General features: G+C 34.0%; 1 protein-coding gene across 1 annotated transcript in view; it reads left to right on the top strand.

Moving 5' to 3' along the window:
• The window catches only part of PPP1R3A (protein phosphatase 1 regulatory subunit 3A), a 34,918-nt gene that overhangs the window by 6,389 nt on the left and 5,328 nt on the right, over window positions 1-23,201 (top strand). The window lies entirely within an intron of this gene.

The raw sequence follows: 23,201 nt of genomic DNA, 5'->3' as shown, positions 1-23,201 counted from the left end.
ATGCACACATTTATATAATACACACACGCATGAAAATTCCTTTCCTTAAATGCAGACCTCTAGGCTGGCAGGGACTATCTCTGTCTTACACCCAATTAAGGTCAGCTGCACAAATGGGCTTTGAGTTTGGATTGAGACAGTGGAAATGGATAATTTTAGAGCAGGGAGCACTATGGTGTACAAGGCAGATTTGAATACAGAGTTTTGGTAGGGGCTCCACAGAAGCAGGAGGACCCTGGGGGTCTGGAGTGTGTGTGTGTATATTTGGGAGGGAAGGAGGATTCCAAAAACAACAAAGTATATTGGAAACAGCATGGGCTTTAAAGTAGGGCAGATTTGGGCTTTCATTCTAACTAATTAGTAGCTGTATGAACTTGGATAAATTATGCTTTGTATCCATTTTATTCAGGTATAAAATAGGGATAATAATCTCCACTTGGAAGAGTTGCTATGACAAATACATTAGCTAACATATATAAACATCTATCCCAGTTGCTGACACTTTGTAGATACTCAAAATGGCATTGGTGATAAATTCCATATTTTAAAATCTTGTACATGGCTAGTCCTATGCCCAAGATTAATGGAGAGATGATTTTTCCCCTCAGTATCATTCCTGCTGCCTGGATCCAGGTTAGTATAAATACATAGTTTCAAAATTATGGGTTCAATAAGCTTTTGGGCACTAACCAGGGAAGCTAATATTTTATGGCATTGCTACTATGGGGAAAAATGATTCCCAAATTCCAGCAACTTCTCGGTTACAAAAGAATTTTGGAACATTGACTGGATTTTTTAGGTATTTTTTTTTATAGAAGTACAACATGTTTTTTCTTAAGGTGGTTCTTCTTAAGATGGTTCTTTTGGACTAAAAAACTGAGTTGGCTATACACAGTTTCACCTTATCATCCCTGTATACATATGAATAGAAAATGAAATTGAATTTTTTTATTATATCTTTATTGGAGTATAACTGCTTTACAATGTTGTGTTAGTTTCTGCTGTACAACAAAGTGAATCAGCTATAAGTATACAAATATCCCCATATCCCCTCCCTCTTGAGCCTCCCTCCCACCCTCCATATCCCACCCCTCTAGGTCGTCACAAAGCATTGAGCTGATCTCCCTGTGCTATGCAGCAACTTCCCGCTAGCCATCCATTTTACATTTGGTAGTGCATGTATGTCAATGCTATGCTCTTACTTCGTCCCAGCTTCCCCTTCCCCTTCTGTGTCCTCAAGTCTGTTCTCTATGTCTGTGTCTTTATTCCTGCCCTGCCACTAAGTTCATCAGTACTGTTTTTTTAGACTCCATATATGTGTGTTAGCATATGGTATTTGTTTTTCTCTTTCTGACTTACTTCACTCTGTATGACAGACTCTAGGTCCATCTACCTCATTACAAATAACTCAGTTAATGAAACTGAATTTGATATAATTTTTTCCTCTAAGAAGATATATTATACACCATTGAATTTTGGTCATTTCTCTGCTTTTAAAGCATTTTCTGTACCCCACCACTATATAAAAAGAAAAAGCTCCTCAGGGCATAACTCTCAAATCTTTTCAGGTGTTTATTCTGCTTCTCTAATAGCTTTACTTGGGTAACTGGCATGGTAGTGTTATTATCTATTATATAAATAATAACTGGTTTTGAAACCTCAGTCATACTATCCTGCTGTTTAAAGATTTTATGACAAACAGAAATAGATTGCCAAATTGGACTGTTACACAGCATTGTTTAGTGACAGAGACCAATTGTACATTAAACAAACCTGTTTTAGGAAATTTTACTGTTCCCTCCCCCTCTAGTTATTCTGAAAATGGTCTGTCTGTGTTGTACATCAGTGTTATTCAAGTCGCAACTATAAATGGGATTCTAACATCGTAAGACAATGATTGTCCTGGGTGCGGTTGTGGATTTGAATTTCATTCACCCCTTTTGAAGTTTGCAGTAGTAAAAAAGATCAAAATATCCCGCAAATTTAAATCTGTAAAGCATGCCAAATTGTAGATGCTTTTCCTAATTATGTGAAACAGATTTTATAGCCCATTTAACACTGATGGTACTCTGCTTGTTTTACAGAATTAAACCATGATACAAAGCTAACCTATTGACTCTAAAGCTGTGATAAAAACCCTAAGCTGATTTTCATTCTTAAAAATTACTGTGGATGTATTCACACAATTACAAATTACATAGAACTGCTCAGGTAACTTTCAGCTTCATAAGCCACATATGATATAAAGCTGAGTATTTTCACATTTTACTAATATCTCCTCCTGAGGATTAATGTTTATAAATAATTTTATAATAATATATTGTTACAACTTAAATCTCTTGAGTATTTGCCAATGGAAAAAATCTCACCGAATTTTAAAATCACATTCAGGTACAAGCAGAAAAAAATATGATCTTCATATATAATCTTGAGTAAGTGTATAAGACTACTGTGCTTAGTGTAAATAAAGTTATAATCATTTTTTTCCAATGCTAATACAGCACTTGATTTCTGAACAGTCTTCCTTGAATTGTATTGTAGGAGAGACCATTCTAATTCTATCCTTTGCTTTCAGGCAGAATTATTCTGAAAACTACCCAAGCCAAATGCTTATAATATTCTCTTTTTAAACATCTCCTGGGAAGACTGTGTTCTTTAGTAAAGTATTCTATCAGGAAATTCTATGTTTTTCATGTAGCCATTCATGTTCTATATCTTTAATCTTGTCATTTGTTTACTCTGATTCTCAACCGAATTAAATGTTGGAGTTCCTATCCTTATACTTTAAAATTAAAGTATTTAATTTCTATTTTCCATGTCAAATAAGCTCAACAACTTTAGATTTCCCCCCTGAGTTCCTAATGATTAAACTAATAAACTAGTTTGTAGTATTTCAAGCAAAAGTCACAGAAGAAAAAAATCATCACCAACCAGTGAATGATAGCACTGTTACAAGGACCGTGCACTGCGGGAACCAAGGTATCGGGGCAGCTGGATAGGTTAATAGGCTAGCTAAGAAGCTTTCCCAATCCTGCCCTCTTTAGCTCTGAGTCCTGAGTATTGGACTCCTGTGGGAGTCAGAGAAGGGAAAGAGGCTTTATTTTACTAAATCACAAAATTAAAAGTACTTCAGAAGATCATGTCATTTATTTCTCAATCCTACCTAAAAAGATAGCTGTATTAGAATTGTTGAAACTCTCTCAGACAAATAATGAATAATTTTGAATAATGGCTACATCCTTTTCTAGAAATCTTATTTTTAATACAATTTCATTCAATAATATAATTTTGTAAGTACATTGAAAAGAAATTTTGAATAGATTTGTAAAAACCAAATGTAACATTGACCAGCTGAAATTTAAACTGTTGTAAGTGTACCTTTTTGTAGAAAGGTTAATACTGTGTTCACAAGCAGAAGTCATTTGAATATATGTTAAAATTATTGATTCTGTGTATATGTGTATATGTATGTGTACAATTCTGACTAAAAGGTATTGTTCGAAGCAATGAATATGTACAGAGGACTGGTACAGTCAATCCAGTTGATAATTTATTTAGTAAATTGAACATAGGGAGCAGTATAAGTAATTTTGCCCACCTACATTCAAGTTATCCTTGATGCATTGCTTTTTTGTGTGGAAAGCACACACGCATATGTGTATATGAGCTTTTCACTTTTCACAAAGATAGTTCATAATTTTCTAGTATTTTATACTGTTTGTATTAGTAATATCTCATTCAAAGTTACCTTTGGCAAACCAAGTTAAGCTTTAGACAATGGCAGTTATATGAACATTCAAGGCATTTGTTTACCAATCTCATAAAAGTCGTGTAGTTCACCAGGGCTACTCCTACTGTCGATTTATCCATGTTATGGAACTTGCTTTTGCCCTTACATACATTTACTATACTGCCTTAAAATTACCAGCGTTTCCCGCAATATTTTCCCATGGAGTAGCTACTCCTATGATGCAAAATAAAACAACTTTCCTTAAATGAAAGGGTTGCTGTTTGCCATGTTTGCATCTGATGCAATTTATAGGCAAAGAAATTAACATTCAGTGAAACTTACTGTTTATCAGATATTTTTATTTGGAAGAAGAGGACTTTTGTCATATGTCCCTCTATATCTGTTTAGCCAGAATTCTTCCAATGGTGGCCTTTCAAATGGTGGCCTTTTCCCGCACTTTTAAAAACTTTTATGTGTGTGCCATCTTCTCAACTGGACTGCAAGATCCTTGAGGTCAGCAGTGGTATGTTAGTTTAAGCGTTATTCCCCACTGTGACTAACAAAGGGTTTTGTGTGGAAAAGCTCTGAAAAAAAATTGATAAAACCTGATAACCGTAGAGCCTGGTAAAATCCTAAAGTATCCATTCTGAGTACTTAAAGAATGAATTATGCTTTTTACAATTTTAATGATGAGTGCTTTTATTGTTTTCACAATCTTTAAAAATCAGGGTCCTACTGGTCATCTCCATCTGGATATCCATGTGGCAAATTAATTCCCTTACGTCCCAAACCAAAGTTACATTTCCCCTTCAATCCTAATCCTTCTTCCTCTATCCTATACTTTGTTTAAAGTCATAGTCATCATTCCAGTCATGCAAATAAGAAACGTCAACATAAGAACCGATTTCTCTTTTGCCAACTCCTATTAATTCTACACTCATATTCGATTCCATTGCCACAGAAGTAATGATGGTTCATTTGATTAAAAATAAACATTGTTTTTGGGGCTTCCCTGCTGGCGCAGTGGTTAAGAATCCACCTGCCAATGCAGGGGACATGGGTTCGAGCCCTGGTCCAGGAAGATCCCACATGCCACAGAGCAACTGAGCCCGTGCGCCACAACTACTGAGCCTGCGTTCTGAAGCCCTCGAGCCACAACTACTGAGCCCGCATGCCACAACTACTGAAGCTCACGTGCCTACAGCCCATGTCCCGTAACAAGAGAAGCCACCACAACGAGAAGACCATGCACCGCAACAAAGAGTAGCCCCCGCTCGCCGCAGCTAGAGAAAGCCCGCACGTAGCAACGAAGACTCAATGCAGCCAAAAATAAATAAATTTATTTAAAAAAACACATTATTTTAAAAATAAAGAACAGAGTATACAAAAACCATATTACACATTATAAAAACAACAGCTAAGAGGGAAATTTATTTCTTCAATAACCACATTTGTTGTCTAAATTGACTCAAAATTAAATGTAGAATTGAACATATTAACCATATTAACATCTTGTAGTCAGTCTAAATTTACTTTCAGTTACCAGGGTATCAAAGAAAGATCAAATTGAGAAATAAGTTAATATAGTCTACTATAGGACACTTTATTTAGTCTTTCCTTCTTTCCTGTCTTCTAAAGAGCTGATTCATTGAGTCAGTACCATGTTACTATTCTGTAATGTCAAGTAATCTTAACAACCCAAATAAAAGAAATACTCATTGGTCAGCTTTTGGCTTCCTTCATATCACAATCCAGACCAGTGGGACAAGAGAAAAATCCAACAGGCTGAATAATAAAAGACCAAAGGCAGATGTTGTATGTCCACTGATGAGAATTGAGTCATTCACTCTTTCTCTTTGTCAGGGCTAGGACCCGGGCCAGTACTATGTTAGTGCTGCTGCTGCTGCGTGTGGCACTCAACTGATTCTGACACCTGTGGATTCTGGGTCTGGCTGTTGTTCTGTCTGCTTTTCTTTACCTTAATGACCTCCTTTGACTTGGCCTTTTGCCTCTCCCAGATTCCTCCCCTGTTCCTAAACCTAAACACCTAAACCACGTCCTCTCTGTCTTGAGATTGCAGATTCTTGGTCTTTGCTTATATGAAACCATAAAACAAAAACAATTAAAGAGAAATAATGCAGTACATGTAAATGTTTAACCTTAAAACCTACAAAAAGGTAGTATGATGAATCTGCTACATTCTGTTGAGTACTTTTTTAAAAAAATATTTATTTATTTAGCTGTGCTGGGTCTTAGCTGTGGCATGTGGGATCTAGTTCCCTGACCAGGGATCGAACCTGGGCCCCCTGCATTGGGAGCGCAGAGTCCTAGCCACTGCAGGGAAGTCCCTATTGAGTACTTTAAAAAAAAATTACTTTGGTATAATTTTAGATTTTAAAAAAATTTATAGGAATAATATGAAGACTTCCCATATTCTTGTATATAAATGTTTTAAAACTATATGAGGAGTCCAGTTACATTGATTCTTATAGGCAAGAGCTTTTACCTTTGAAAACCATAAGCAATGGTGACTTTCTAGTTTGTAGCTAATTGCTGATTTTTGCAGAATATAAACTACAATTAAAATGTTTTGTGAAAATATTAACAAACTCAGATGGAAATAGTACTGTTATTATATTATAATATTTAAATTTTAAAATTACATTATTTTTCTTTTTATGATATAAGAATTGGGAAACAAATATATGTTTTTAGGAAATTAGCATAAATAATTACATATTTTATATGGCAAAATAATAATATACCTCATGTATAATGACACATCAATTAACTCTTACATCATTACCCTCAACTATCATCTCGTAGTTTTCATTAAGAGTTTTACTATAATTTTCCTAATATCCTAAAGAGCTTTATTGTATAAAACCTGAAGTTTCCACCCGAAGTATAAATGTATTATTGAGGTAGGTAATGCATGGCATTTGTAAATAGTTACGTTTCACTTTCTCGGAAGAAGTGTTTTAATGAAACTTGCTGAAAATTAAAGTTTTATCGTTTACATTTGTTGTTGTCCAATTAACTTTTAGTATACAAATATGGATGGGTTCCTACTGAAAATGGCATTTGTGAGACTGCGTTAAACAATTTCTTGGGAAAGCTCAGCTATTGACTGAGCATCCTGGAGGGGTATTCTTATTAGTACAACAGAATACTCTTGTCTGTGACTAATTGTAAATTCTGAGGCAATTAATTTTTTTGAAAACCCTCAAAATTATGTTGGTGTGATTATAAGAGTCTTTCTTTTCTGTGTTATTTTTCAATTCCTGGGGAATTCCTTGACCACTTATGGTAATTTTGGACCAGTTTGCTTTCATTCTTTTAATTTTTATCTGAGCATCTGTAACATTTATTAGAACTTGTCTACGAAACCAGATGGGACTCTCATCTTGTGCATGGACTGTAGTCCATTGACAACTTTAAATTTATGATATTTTACTACTTTAACAAGTTAGCTGTTCTTTTGTTTAGAAATTTCTAATTATATAAACTTAAGGAATACATACTTTAAATGTCTCTATTATTATTTCTTAAGTGATATAAAATTATCTCCCACTAGATCACTTTTATACATTGTAGTCAACAGGCCAGTCCCATTTACATGAGAAGAAATTTAGGCAAAAGGGATTTATTTGATCAAGACCAGGAAATATATAAGAGGAAAAGCTCTTTTTGTGATTTAAGGTCTCTAATTCCCTGTGGCTTTGAACCATAGTGCCCCAATCAGCCAATTAACCAAAAAGAAATTACGGAGTCCTTAATTTATGTAGGATTCTTCTAGTTAGCTTCTATTTTCAAGCATTAATTTGATAAATGGATAATATTTATGCACATGAGAAGTTAGTTATCAACACAAATGGAATGACACAGACTTAGAGGAGAGCATAGGAGGCGCAGAGCAACAGGCTTTAGAGAAATGATTTACTGCAGGCGGACCTGATCAGAAACAGCATCACAGAGGAATTGAACTTGATCTGGAAATGGTAAAACTTGGGTAGGTGGAGAAGAGTTATGAGACTGTTTACACAGAATAAAAAATACTTGTGGACACGGCAGCAAAAAAGATAAGTCGGAGGTTTTGTTAGTCAATTTGACTGCCTGGAATGGAAAGAATTGTGAGAATCAAACTTGAAGAAAAAGGTTGAAAAAGAATTGCACAGTCTTGCTAGACCAAGGATTTTGAACTTTAGTTCCTATGCTCAAGGATAAAGTATTATTTTACTTATATCAATCCAGAAAGCGTATGCAGAATAGAGTGAAAAGTATGAACTAGGTCACTGTCCATAAAAAGGGATATTGATTTTCTATGTTCATAACTGTTTTTTACTTACTGTTTCTGTATGTTAGAATGTTTAAAACATAGGTTTTATCCTTTTCTCATTATCAATATTAATTGAATTCTGCTGTAGGTCATCTTTAACGTAAATAAACACATATATATTATGGCACTAATTTTTAGGTATTTCTATACTATTTCATGGGTGATTTATTTTACTACTCTGGCGACACTTAGGGGAAATTTATTTCTATAATTGTTTTTCGCCCAAATTCTTCCTTCAAAATTTAAGGTTTACGTTTTAATTTAGTGAAAAATATTAGTCCAGGCATCTCAGTCTTTATCCTCTTGGATGGATACATGGAAATTATACTAATATATTTTTTTCTATAGTACCAATGACCTCAAGATTAAGAGGGTATGAATCTTGGTTCACATGAAAAAAAAAATCAAAATATTAGTAGCAAAGTTCTTACTATGCTTTTCAGCTTGTGTATTAAAAGAGAGTAAAAAAAAGATCGATGACTAGAAGAAATGAATACAGGATCTTCATACATTCAACAAATCTTTGTTGAACACATACTATGTGCCAGGTACTGTTCTCAGTACTAGAGATATATCATGAAAGAAATGACAATCCCTGTCCTCATGTAGCTTACATTCTAATGGAAGGAAAACTAATAAGTAATAAACATAAAGAATAAGTAAGTTATTTTAGAAGATGACATATGCAATTAAGAATATAAAAAACAGAGCAGCATAAGAAGAATAAGGAATAAAGACTACTTCATTGAGAAGATGACAATTGATCAGAGACTTGAAGAAAGTCAGTCATGAAGAAATCTGGGAGAAGAAAGTTCCATTCAGAACAAAGCAACCAGTGCAAATATTCTAAGAAAGTTCAAGTGATGGATCTCCCCTTCTGTTTACATTAGGTTCTCGTGCTCCTTAGGTCGCCTATACATTCTTGGGCTTATTTCCCACAGGACCCATCACTACCCACAGGGTCTCTGAGAGAAAGGGGCAGTGTAGCAAAGGTACAGATGAAAATATGTCATCAGCAGTGTGTCTTTGACTCTAAAGTCTTTTAGGGTCCCTTTCTGCTTTCTCTGGCTGCCCAAATCCCTATATCCAATCTTTTAGATTCATCTTTGCAGCTGAAGGACTGAGTTGCAATTTTGTCTTGGTGAAGGTGCAGTTGTGTTACAGTTAATCTAATCAAAGAAGAAATTCCACATTTGAGTTATCTTAAAAAGCACTGACTAATTCTATCTATTATTATTTTATTTCAAAATTTTTTGATTATCCTGACAATAGACTGAGTATTGTAGATACTGGATAAGTTTATGTAAATTGATACCTGTAAGAAGAAAATATTTTTCATAAATTAACACTGTATACATATAATAAATCAAGCAAACCATCGTAAAATGATGATTTGGAAAGATAGCAAGTGTAATCTTGCAAGTGCCTTAACTTATGTAGCAAATGAGGAAAAAAGAAGACCGGAATATAAGCAGTTTTGATCTTTTTATATGAAACATTATTTTACATATTATAAACTCCAAACACATTAAACTATCAGCATTATCCACAACTTACATTTAAGCCATTACATTGCGTGTTCTGCTTTTTTAATAACTGTCACCTCATCTCTACCATTTTCATCTCAAGACTAATTGTCTCTTTTATGGGATCTAATCAACTAGTGTCCTTGGCAATACACTTTACGGTGCTTGCATTTACAATAATTGTTTGGGCAATTTGCCATAGTACAACTGGAAAACATTTTACCATCCCAGGTCTAAATCTTAACAAACAAGATCAGTGTTAGGGTAGAAAAGATTAATGTCTCTTACCCTAAACAGCATCTAGATTTCCTTTCAGTTAAAAGAATCAGTAAATTTAAATTCACTGATGTATGGATTGGTAATTCCCATGATGAATAAAAATTAATTGTTTAATAGACCTAACAGTAGCAGAAGTAAAATCCCTATAAAATTTACATTATTGCTAACCTGCTTGATTACGTATACCCTCTCCTCCCACCCCATAGAAAATCTTAGGAGCAGAGTATTTTCACTGAAGGATTTATTTTCCCACTAACCATACTTGGATATAGTAAAAGCCAGTGTAGAATAGTAGTGTAAACCAGTGTTTCTTAAACTTGGGTGCGCATAGGAAGGGTAAAAATAAGGCACCCACGACTAGATCCTCCTATAAGACCCCAATTTCATTGGTTGGGGGCAGGTTGCAGGCACTGGTATTTTTAAAATCTCCCCAGCTGATTCTGATATGCACCAGGGTTGAGAATGATATAAACAAAAGACTAAACACATGTGTTTTGAGTTGTAACTTTTTTTTTAATTTGAAAATCAGTTAGTCTCAGTATCCACCAAAAGAATAATGCTATTAAACAAAGAAAAATTAGCAAATAAAATAAAGCTTTTGCAAATATGGCCTGAGGGATTTTTAAGCATTAATAGAAACATTAAGTACTGTGGGAATTAAGATACAAAAGATAAGCTTTTTAAATAAGGCATCTATTAAAGAAATTTTGCCCCATCATTTGCGATGACTTGGGGAAGGCGAAAAAGGCACTTTAAATAGCATGGTAAAGTTAATTTCCATTTAGAATGAAGTAAACTTTCAGAAAGTATTTACTTTTCTTTTTGAAAAGTATATATTTTACAGTTCAGAAAAATCAAACTTTTAAATATGATTTGTAATCATAATAAAGGATATGATCTTCCTTCAGTCTGCTCTCTTTACAAGCCCATGTATATACACAGTTGCTACTGCCTTCCCTGAGTTTGACTTATGGATATTACAGTTGACCCTGTATGGATCCTGTATGGACCCTGTTATGGATCTTATTACAATGGGGATATCAGGAGTGCTGACCCTCTTTTGTAGTTGAAAATCTGAGTATAACTTATAGTTGGTCCTCCATATACTCAGTTCCTCTGTATCCATGGTTCTGCATCATCAGATTTAACCAACTGCAGGCCACGTAGTACTGTAGTATTTACTATTGAAAAAAAATCTGCATGTAAGTGGACCCACGCAGTTCAAACCTGTGTTTTTCAAGAGTCGACTGTATTTTCTTCTATAGCACTCCATGCTTCCCCAATCATGAAAGGTATAGCTGTGATTTTATACTGCTAGTTTTCATTTATCATTCTTTAGACTGTAAGCTCTATGAAGTTAGAGTTGGTTCAATCTCAGCTTGTGCTAGTAGTTTAACGTCTAGCATGATGCCTAGCACAGATTAACTACTTGCTGAATGAATACACATTAAATTTTGTCCAACATTATTCTGACTTAGCATGATGTCCAGTAGAAGGACTGAATCCTTTTAAAGCCACTTGATAGCTGTATTCTTCAGAATGTTGACTGTAAAGTCTTGTGCTGCCTTGTTAAAAGTGTGGCAGAGATCCCCATCTTTGGCAACATAACTGCATCCCTTCAGGATTCAGCCCTTGCATTTGACTCCTTCAGCAATCCCAGCCTGTGGCCCAACTTCTTCAGTCACCTGTTCCTTGCCTTTTAGTTCATACTGGTTCTCAACTTGTCCTTCCCAAGCACCATATTGCTCTTCTATTAATCTCTAACCATAGTCTGTCTTAGTGAGACCTTCACACTTCATCTTCTTAGGTTTGCTGGCAATGAATTTTGCTTTACTTAATCAGGGATCCAAAAGCCTTCAACTGAGAGAGCCATCTTGGCACTGATGAGCTCCTCCTGCCTATTCCATCTCTTCCAGTGAAAGGCACCAACCAGAGGAGTAAGGTGGTGTTTGTACTGTAAGCTTCTTAAATCAGTTGCACTTCTTTTCTTGACTCTATAGGTCATTTGCATCATCCCTGAATCTGCTTACATCTACTCCAGTCTAGAACTTGGCTAGGACCAATAACTGGTGGACATTTTCTAGCACTGAAATTAACATGAGCAAGAATATGAAATGTAGTTGGTTGCATGTGATAACTACACTAATAAAGGTTATGTATGTTAAAAATAATATTGCCTCTTATTTAAAGAGTTTTAATCAAATAGATTCTATGAAGGATCTCTGCAAGTTAGCAAAGACCTTAAAGCTAATTTAAAAATTCTATTACTTGGACATCATCCAAATTAAGAACTCTTGCACCCAAAGACACAGTCAAGACAGTGAAAATGGGAGAAAACATTTACAAATATATCTAATAAGTGACTTATCCAGAAGAACTCTTACAACTCAATAATAAAAAGACAGCCTAATTTTAAAATGAGCAAAGGATTTAAATAGATATTTCTCCAGAGAAGATATATTAATGACAAATAAGCACATGAAAAAGTATTCAATATCATTAGTTACTATGAAAACGCTAATCAAAACCACAATGAGATGTCACTTCACGCCCACTATAATGACAACAATCAATAAGACAGATAATAACAAGTGTCGGTGAGGATGTGGAGAAACAAATTATAGAATTATCATAAACCCAGCAATTTCACTTCTAGGTATCTACCCAGGGGAAATGAAAACATATGTCCATGCAAACACTGGTATGTAAATGTTCATAGAAGCACTGTCCACAAGAGCCAAAAGGTGGAAACAACTCAAATACCCATCAACTGGAAAATGAGTAAAGTGAGTGTATCTATACAATGGAATACTATTCATCAACAAAAATGAAACATTGATACATCCTACAACACTGATGAACCTCAGAAACATTTTCCTCCATGAAAGAGGCCAGACACAAAGAACACATATTGTATGATTCTCCTTATATGAAATATCTAGAATAGGCAAATATCTCAAAACAGAAAGAAGATTAGTGGTTGCCTAGGACTGGGGATGGGAGTAAAGAGTGACTCTAACAGGCTTATTCTTTTGGGGGTGCTGGAAATGTTCTAAAATTAGATTTGGTGATAATTGCACAACTCTGTAAATATATTAAATATACTAAATGTCACTGAATTGAACACTGAATATGGGTGGATTTTGGTATGTAAATGATACCTCAGTAAAGCTGTTAACTTAAAAAATTATATTACTAATTTTGTATGGGGATACTAATATTTTATGATAAACAGATATAGATTTCTATAGACAGACTGCAGAATTTAGGGTTTATAAGTTTAGAAATAAGGGTCTGTTTCTCCTGAAATTTAGTAGAGAAATAGTAGTAAAAGATTGTATTGTATTTTAGATGAGGCTAGAATAAAATGGCAAGAAAATGAATATAGGCTGCATACATAGTCCCAGATGAAAAATTATATTTCCCATACCTGGTATGTGTATAAGCTTTGAAAGATACTTGAGTACCTTTCCATGAATTCTGTAGATATTTCTGCTGCAGGAATAAGGACTATAAGTTTGATCCTCTTCTTCAGAGTATGTTAATTCAAGGACTCAACAACTTTCACTCCATAACATTTTTCTTACTGTTTCAACAGGGAATGTGGATATTAATTTTATCTTTTTGCAAAGTGCAAAGTGTTGATGTAATAATAATAGCTAATGTTTATTGATTGCTTGCTGTATGCCAGACACTGAGCAGTTTAAATCCATTTCCTCATTTAATGTGTTACATTGGTAGGAACACTTACTCGTCTTAGTTTAATTGCACTTTTCTTTCTTGTGTCCTCTTTCATGGCCTTTCTCTGCTCTCTTTTTCTTTTTTCTATTCCACTACTCTTTCCCTACCCACCTTCAGAGCAAATTATTCAACTGCTGGTTACACTGTTCATGTTTCAGAGTCTCATTTTTTAAAAACAAGTGCTTCGTTCACATTGTTCTGCCTTTAGCCAAAAACCAATTTGACATTGCAGAAAAATATCAAATCAGATTTTGTGCTGAATTTTGACTGATTTAGTCAAAATGTTCAAGTGGTTTGTATATATAAACCTGCCTTAAATCAAAGAAATGTGGGCTGAAGGGGAGGAGGTCTTTGAATATGAAGTGGTAGATTCCACAGGAGTGCAGAATCTTTTGTGAAGAAATCTGCAAGAGGACAGAAAGAAAATACTAATTTACAAAAGGTGTGGGTGAAGGGCTGGCAAAGAAAACCTGTAACACAAGATGTGGACATTTGTGAGTATGCCTCAGTGCATTGCATTAATAATTTGCATATTAAGAATTCACGAGTGTTCACGTTAATGAATTCCTAACTAGTCTCTGACACAATAGAATGAGTGTCCCTGGAGGAGTCATTATGGCCTATCATGTCAATGATCCGCATATTAATGACTCTCTTACAGGCTCATCAACAGGTAGCCTAATAGGCTTCCATTGAGTTCTTTTTCATTTGCTTTTTAAATGTATCCTCTCCTCCCTTCCTTTTGTAATCTTATTGTGAAGATTTGACAAAAAGGTGCATTAAGATGATTTTAATGTGTGACGTAAGTTCACAAAAGCATTAAATTTAGAAATAATGCTTTAAGACTTCCTGAGTCTGCCTAGAAAACTTTTCAGATGCAGTTAAATACAAATCCAGTTTGATAATAGGGTTCTTATTTGGAATTTAACACAAACCATCCAACCCAATTTACCATATTTCTCTTTCCCCTGATATATCAATTTATGCTGTGATTAGCATAAGTAGAGTAGCTAGTTTAAAAATGTTTGTGAAACTGAATTTCTTGAAAATGGAAATGAATTCCAATGGATTTCATATGATAGAGGTTACTAAACACTTATTAAAACTAAAAAGCAGTAGCTGATAATATAAAAAAATTTTAAATGTAAAAGAATTTTAAATTTAGAGAAAATACAAGACGTTTATTAATTGCATAGCCATAAATAAAAGGTCCTAGGATTTTTAAAAAATGATTTCATAACTTTTAAATTTAACATTTAATTAAAAGCAATAACAGGAAGGCAGTACTTTAACATTTCTAATTTGATTTGGCATGCCCTGACTTTTGTTGGCCCTATTATTATATTTAAGATATTTGGTGATTTTTCTTACGAACATAAAACCTACCATCTCCTATACGAAATACTGAAGAACTGTTTTACCAATATTTTACTGAATTATACATCATTTCACCTGATTTACTCTCCAGATAAAGGGAAGAGTATTGATACATGCTTGAAATTCTCTGTCAAGAGCCAGGAATAGGAGAAAAGCTGGGGAAAGGGTTGGAGAAGTTTGGCACTTTGTTCCCCATTAAACAAAAAACAAAACAAACAACCCCATGTAAACTTTACTACCTTGGGGAACAATAGAGGGCACAGATGCTCAGGGGAGTGGCTGCCACCCTCAGCTGGGCAACAGATCCTTTTGAGAAGTGTCACTTCCAAATGATTTGATTTCAGTCTGGAAGTCTCATGCTCCTTTGTTTTCCTTCTCGCTCCTAGCCCTTCCAAATACAACCTTTCCACACATACACTGGGAATATCAATTTACATTTTAAATTACCTTTTCTTAAAACAGTTTTCAAAACAATATTTAATACAAATTCTGTAGAGCTTGGATGTCAAATCTCAGTATTTAACAGACCAAATATCTTAAGTGATACTTATATGTAGATTTCACAGAGCAAACATGTTTAATCAGGATTTCCTTAATTGCATTAGTTAGCTCATAGTCATGATTTTGTGATAATGACTTTTTACACAAACACAAACAAATCAGTATCTTTATGAAGGAATAATGCCTGAAAATTAGTATCCTTAGGAAAAAATAGATATTAACAATACTCTGATAATTTTCAAAAGATGGATGCTGCATAAAGTTCTTAGAAATCACTTTGTAGGTGAATTGTGGAGAATCAGAATGTCAGAATTCTGAAGTAGTAAGAGTCTCAGCCGGACAATGACTAATTTTTTTGTCACCCACATGCTCCACTGGTAACAATTACTTCCATTAAGAACTCAGGTAAAATAAGGACTTTAGACCAATAAAGTTAAGAATTTTTTTCTGATATCTGTCTGATGTATATTCTTTAGTTTTTCCAGTATCCATCACTTAAAAACATTTACATTTCTCTCTTGGTAGAATATAATTGGCAGATTGTGGCAGAGAAGTCCCTTGGGCCAGGTTTACCTATAACTCTTCTTCCACTGAAAATTCATGGATTCTGCTTGTAATTACATCTCTCCCAAAGCAACCTACAATTTTTGTTGTTGTTGTTCACACGTGAACCTCCAAGGTATGACTTAATTAAGCACTAGATTCTCGCAATTTAGTACTCCTTTAGAAGACATTCTAAGGAGATCCCATCCTCTACAAAATTGCACATGATGCCCAGATTCAATCACAGAATTAAATCCAAATAATTTTTTCTCCCTGATTTCTGTGGGGTGGGTGAGCAAGAAAAAATAGCACCCACTGCTTTGACGTGACAAAGCAGATTTGAAAACAGCAATCCTTGGCAGAAGACAAAGAGTTAGGAAATGAAGCAACTTTGGAAAAGAAACTTACCAAAGAATTCTTCAACAAGGTTATGTTTTTTAGTTGCTTCTTTCTCTGCTATTGAAATTTCCTGCATCAAGAAGGCATCATACCATCGTTTTCAATATATTTTCAAGATCAAGCACTGAGGCAATAGGCAATGTTCTAATTTAGTAAAAGAAATAGAGAAGATTTTTAGGAACATAGCAATTCAGGTTTGTGGAAAACAGGAAAGTGACTTGATAAAACTATCTGGTCACTAATGTGGTGATATGTTCTTAGTTACTTGAATACTTGAGCAGTTCACTAGACTTTACTCAAGGGGCTTGTGGTTTGCCGTGGTTTATGCTTACACTTTAAAAGTAATAAATTAGCTTATATGTATTATCCAATATATTCGTTTATGCCAATCATTTGTAGATATTGATAATGTTCCACTATTTGAAAAGTTTTACCTGGACATAGTAAAATAATTTGGGAATAAATCATTGTATAATCTGCATTATAAATAATGTAAGTCTAGCTCACAAACTGTGTGGGTAGGATTTCTGTAGGTATTAAATTTGAAATGCTGACCATAAGATTTAATTGAGAATTTATCTTTGTATTGCAAAGTTAATGGTTATTTCTATTGATCCTACTAGCATTTATATCTTTTGAAAACAAATTTAAGAAATTTCCAAATTACATTTCAAAATTATATTTGTGGAATACTATTAGCTACATAAATATGGAACTCCTAAAACTGGAAAGCATGTTATTTAATGTCAAAATTGAGAAAGGCAAATTGTTTCCATTTTGAGCGATAAAGGGGTTGAGAAATAAAGGGGTAGTGGCTGCCTGGTTGTATAGAGAAGGATCACGGGGCTCAATCTGGTCTCAGCTAGGAAGTCCCTTGACCTGTTATCAGTGCTTGCCATGGGTGCGAGAGAAGGAGGCCAGCATGAGAGTATTGTATTTGATATCCCTAATCTAATCCAGAGCTTTCACTTTGAATATGAGGAATCCCACAAAAACCATGTTCTTTACCATATTAGTTATTAGTCTCCAGATTCAGCATCTAAAGGAAACAGAAGCCATTTAAAATTTTTGATGTTTTTTTCTTTGAGATTATTTCTTGCTTCTTTCAATCCCCATTATTAATGCAGAACTGTCTTCATTTTGTTTTTCTCTGTGGAATTATCATCAAGGAACTGAATTTTAATTCATCTTTTCATCCTAAATTCCTTCTTGCATTATGCCTTTAAACTTTTTCCTTAGACACTTCTGTTCACAATTAGACATTTATTGCTCTAATTGTCTCTCTTTTGATCAAATATTTCTCTTCTGTTCTGGTTTTATTCCTGATCAAAAGAAGACTATCGGTACTGTAACACCAAAGGAATAGATACTAAGCCCTAGTAGTTGGTTAATGTATTATGAACTTTACCTCTCATTAAGTACAAGTTTCTGCTTTCCTCCCTCCTCCAATTCATGGCTATAAAATGTCAGAATACTAGAAAGTCAATTTTTAGAGAACTATCACCATAAAATTATGAAAATAAACAGTACACAATATGTAATTATTTATTCCAGGAAAACCTTTTCAGTATTTCTGTAAGTATCCACTTATCAATGCCAATCCTGATATATTCTTCTTAAATGTCTTTAAAAAAATTTCAAGTGAGGTACATAATATTTCTAACTTAAAATCTCTCCATTCATTTAGGGAGAGTGGGTAGAGAAAATCAAATGAGAGCACAAGCTTCGAACAAAGAAGGCACACTTACGTCTTCTTGAAGAGTTCAATATTGACTTTTTAGCTGTTTATCAGAGTGAGACTTGATGCCTAAGAATTCCAAGTTGGTTTTCTTTAGGCAGTGCTGAGTACTTTCAAGCAGAGTGTTAAAGAGACACAAATGCAACATTCATGACTCATTTTGGAAATGATCCTTTTTTTATGCCAACTTTTTGATTCCTCTTGGAACAGAGTTACATTTCTGCTTCCTACAACCTAATCCTGACATTTACCCTGACTGGTTGGGTAATTCCATCACTTCAGACTTAGACTGGGTGGAACAGGTTTTACTCATATTTTAAGAGACATATGGGCTTTTAGCACAATAGCATTACAGAAACTCAGGAAAAATGATATTATTACTTATACTAAAACTACTACATTTTGACAGTGTTAAAATTAACCATAACTCCAAAAGAATAAGTGCCACATACCCAGAAACTGCAGGAATATTAACAGGGTGACTAAATTCTGACAGTGAATAAATCAATTGGGTAATAGCAGAAAGTGTGAGTTAGCATTCCCATGCACACTGTATTTGTATTTTAAATAAAAAGTTACTTTCACTGATGATCTAATGATCTTTCTTTGGAGGGTGGTCCTCTGATAATAAGAGTATACTTTAGAAAGACTAAGCAAGTATGTCATCATGGGCTGCAAATTTTACTCTTGAAAGTAACTTCTGGAAAAAAATGTAACTTGTGAATTAAAGATATGAGAGAATGGAGTAAACTTTAAAAAATATACATAATTCCAAGTAAAAAGAGAAGCACGGGAATCGGGTACCGTGGCAGTATAGAACTAATGATCAGTGTGGTATTTACTACATGTCACTAATAATAATGGTAATAACAGTAGTGATAATACATTTATTAAACACTTCCGCATATTGAGAATTATGATAAATAACTGCCCTGTGTAAGGACTAGGCAATATTTTGGAGAAAAACGAGATACAGAGAGGTTAAGTATCTTGTTGGAGGTCGCATGGCTAGTAAGTGACTTAGTAAGGTAAATAACAGGAAAGACTATGATTTAAATCCAGGTCTTTCTGCTCTTTTTCGCTATGAATTGACTAGAATAAAAGCCAGGAAACTAGGCATAACTTGTTGATGCACTGTCCAGGAACACGTACCAGAGATTAGAGAAAAAGGCTGAAAGGTGTCTACATGAGCACCTGAGAAGCAGATTACCCAGTGTGCAAGACACCAGAAACCAGCCAGCAGACTAATTCAAGACCTTACCAACTTAACAGTGCAGGAGCCCCGGTTAACCACCAGACTTAACTCTCCCTTGCTTAGGTCTTGGAAAGAGCAATACTTGACTTCTAAATCTCATGAACACAGCCAAGGTCAGGCAGAAAGAAAGCATTTTTAAAATCTACATTCAGGGAATTGATCAACAAATCGCATTGATGCTACATCAAAAGTTTAACTCAAATTTGATTCCTTTTCTCTTTCCTCATGGCCATCACCTTTAACAGTCATAATTTGTGCCTGAAATATTGAAGGAGCCTCCTGACTTGTCTTCCTGCTTCACTATGGCTCATCCCATCCAGGATCTCCTAAGATAGATCCTTAAATGTACTTCCAGAGATTGGTCCCTAAATGTAAATCTGATGGTGTCTCTCTCCCATTTAACTCCTCCACTCCCCTCCCCAGAAACCGGAGCACTGGTTTAAAAGTACAGAAAAAATTCAGTCCCACATTTCCTGGCATGTTAAGCCATTTAAACCTGGCTCAAACCAACCCCAGTTCTATTCCTTGGCATTCTTTCCTCAAAACACAGTCCAAACCCTCTGAACATCTCATTGTTCCTGGATGGTTCTCTTCTTTTTGTGCTTTCTTACCTGTACTTCTTTGACCACTTATTCTCTCTGCCTGAAATGACCTTACCATTTTTCTCTATTTGAGGAAATCCTACTTCCCCTAAAACCTAATTAGAATGTCACTTCCTTTGTGAAAAATTCCCTGATTCTTCCAACTGAGTGCTCTCCTCATTTCTGTTTTTTTTTTTTTTCTCTAGAGAATATCATATCCCATTATTTATTATAATATTTATCACATTATAATAATTGCCTGTTGATGTGTCTATTTCCATCATTACATTATAGCTTCCTTGAGGTAAGAGGCTACATATATATTATTCATCTTTGATTTCCCAGTGTTTATTAGAACTTATGGCATATAGTGGATTTTCAAAATAGAAGAGTAGAAGAGTAGAAAGGACACTGTGCATTTATTCAGCAGCATTTATTATGCCACTATTATGTGTCAGGTAATGTATTAGCCACTGGGAATACAGATCAATAAGAAACTCCCCTGCTCCAAAAGGACTCAGGGAATATAAAGGGGAGACTAGAAATATTCACTAACATATTTCACTTATAGCACAATTGTATATAGTTGTGGGTCCTATCTTCATCAACCATCAAGTTCTTTGCCTTTTTCCTCTAATTTTTTGAAGTGGTTTTAATTAAATGTAATTGGTCATATAACAGACACTTTGGATTTTGGAGTGGGATTTTATCTATAAACATCCTGTAATTTTAGCCAGACAGCAACCCATTTGTCTTAATAAATTATCTAAAACTAGAATTTAACCATTTAGATATTTTAAATAATATAATAAACACCTGCAAAACTACCACTCAAAACAATCGACTTCTCACCATTTCCTTTGCTCATCCCTTTCCTCTGACTCACCCCACTTGATGTAACCATAATCTTGAAAATCAACCTTTCTTGTTATATTCTATGTATTATATTATATGTATTCCTTGATAAATATATTTAAATTATTTTAGTAGGTTTTAGCTCAATAAAAAAGAACCTCCTCTGATGTAATGTTTTAGCACTGTTCATTCAATATTATGTTGCTAAGATTTATCCATATTGTTGTATGTTTCTGTAGTTTATTAATTTTGAGTGCTTTATAATATTTCTTTTGTGGTATTCCAAGTTTTGTATCTACTCTTCTGTTGATAGGCATTTGGATTGGTTCAATTTATGCAATTGACAGCAATTTTTACCAATTAAATAAGTATAAAATAGCATCTCCTTGTGGTCTTGATTTGCATTTCTCTGTTTTCTAATAATGCTGACCATCCTTTATGTGCTTATGGGCCATATGTATTTTCTCTTCTGTGAAATGTCTGCTCCTCTCCCCTGATTCTATTGAAATGTTTGTGCTTTCTTATTGATTTGTAGAAGTTCTTTATATATTCTTGATATTTATTTTGCATTGATTTTGTATAACATAAGCATCTTCTCCCAGTTTATTTATATTTTTCTATTATAAAGATGTCTTTCAATGAACAAAAATTTTTAATTTTAATAGAGCTAAACTGACAATCTTTTTTTACAGTCACTTTTTTTTTTTCTTATTTAAGAAAACATTTTCTACTCTGAGGTCTGAAAGATATTTACATATTCTACTAAGAATTTCAAGGTTTTTGACATTTAAGATCTTAATCCATGTGGAATTGATTATCGAATATATGTTTTGCCTATTTCATCTTTTTTCCATGAGGGTAGCCACTTTCCCCATCTCCATTTACTGAAAAGTCCCTTATTTCCCTGCTTGGTGACATGCTATATTTGTCATATACCAAAGTTCTAGATAAGTAGGGATCTGTTACTAAGCTCTCAATACTTGCCTGTCTCTGTACCAATATAACTGTCTTAATAACTATATCCTCATAAGAACTATTGAAACTAGGTAGAGCAGGTTCCTCTACCCTGCTATTTCTCAGTAGTCTAGCTATTTTCAGTCCTTTATTCTTCTCTTTAGAGTTATATTTTCAAATTTTGTGAAAACCTGTTTTGAAATTTTGATTAGAATTGAATTGAATCTGTAGATCAAATTGGGAGATAATATCTTCACAATCTTCTTCCTATCTATGAACATGGTATATCTCTCAATAATTTCTAGGTCTTTAATATTTATTGATACAATTTTATTCTTTTCCCTGTAGAAGTCTTACACATTTTCTATTCGTTTTTTAATAGATATTTGATATAACATTTAAATTTCATCTATTTCAGGTTCTCTTTCTTGTATTTACCCCTGAATCTAAGATTTCCTTCCTATATTTCTGTATTTATATGTTTTTGTAAGAAGTCAATATAGTAATACACGGTTTGATACCTAATTATTTGTCCCCAAAGTGAGCTAAAAGCAGGTTTCTTTCCTTTTGATGCAATCATTTAAAAAATTAAAGCATTTTAGAGAATTTAATAAGAAAAATGATTAATAGCATTTTGCTTAGGCAAAAACAAAAAGCTTTAAATGGTTATGATCTTTCCCTCTACAAATGAGATTTTCAGCATTGTTATGGGACTAAAGATAAAGAAGGGATAATTAAATGTTGTTCAATGGTTTATATATTTTTAAGAGTACATAGATTTTCTATGTACTCTATGAAAGAAAAATGTGTCAGCTTGCAGTTGGATTCCACAAAAATCGAATCTTTGCATAATTATAGGCCTCATAAAACAATATAGATTTATAGACTAAAGCAGTATCACTTATTGGAAATACAATATTTTTCTAATAAAATTATACTTAGGTAAAAACATTATTTTCATTTCTGGGTCCACTTCAAGGTACCAAATAGTTTTGGTAAAGCTAAAATTAAGCATCATAAAATGTATACAAAGCTGAATTACTTCGTACATGGTCAAGATGGAAGAATTTGCAATTTTCTTGTGATTTGTTGAAACAAGATCAGCCTTCCGGGGATTTGAATCAACATTGTCCATGCAACGAAAACTAGGCTCTATTACACAAATTTATCAGCCATTGTGAACTCTCTGTATTTCTTTTATTGCAGAAAAAAGTCATTGAGAAAAGTCACTAGGAGAAAATTCAGCTGAGACAGTACAAGAAAATGTGGAGACTGGGCCAATCATTTCTGATAGACTGACTTGTGACATAACTATACACAAAGTGAGCTTTTCACTAACTCATTTCTTGCTGAGTGTCATGGACAAATCTAAATTCTTATAAT

Source organism: Eubalaena glacialis, chromosome 8, assembly GCF_028564815.1.
Source record: "Eubalaena glacialis isolate mEubGla1 chromosome 8, mEubGla1.1.hap2.+ XY, whole genome shotgun sequence".
In the NCBI taxonomy this organism is placed as follows: domain Eukaryota; kingdom Metazoa; phylum Chordata; class Mammalia; order Artiodactyla; family Balaenidae; genus Eubalaena; species Eubalaena glacialis.
Note: the sequence above shows the minus strand (reverse complement) of the source record. Positions and strands in the feature narration are given on the sequence as shown.